We start from the raw sequence: 615 nt of genomic DNA on the forward strand, positions 1-615 counted from the left end.
GGTTAAATTTGAGCCTAACCTAACCTAACCTAACCTAACCTAACCAACGTAACCTAACCTAACCTCCCCAAATTGCAGGTACTGTAACCTATCGTGGATTAGAGTGATTTACGATCAAGTTTATGTGAGAAAACGAAATTTGGAGTCTCCTGGTTAAATTTGAGCCTAACCTAACCTAACCTAACCTAACCTAACCTAACCTAACCTAACCTAACCTAACCTAATCAACGTAACCTAACATAACCTCCCCAAATTGCAGGTACTGTAACCTATCGTGGATTAGAGTGATTTACGATCAAGTTTATGTGAGAAAACGAAATTTGGAGTCTCCTGGTTAAATTTGAGCCTAACCTAACCTAACCTAACCTAACCTAACCTAACCTAACCTAACCAACGTAACCTAACCTAACCTCCCCAAATTGCAGGTACTGTAACCTATCGTGGATTAGAGTGATTTACGATCAAGTTTATGTGAGAAAACGAAATTTGGAGTCTCCTGGTTAAATTTGAGCCTAACCTAACCTAACCTAACCTAACCTAACCTAACCTAACCTAACCAACGTAACCTAACCTAACCTCCCCAAATTGCAGGTACTGTAACCTATCGTGGATTAG

This window comes from Penaeus vannamei, chromosome 13 (genome assembly GCF_042767895.1).
Source record: "Penaeus vannamei isolate JL-2024 chromosome 13, ASM4276789v1, whole genome shotgun sequence".
Classification (NCBI taxonomy): domain Eukaryota; kingdom Metazoa; phylum Arthropoda; class Malacostraca; order Decapoda; family Penaeidae; genus Penaeus; species Penaeus vannamei.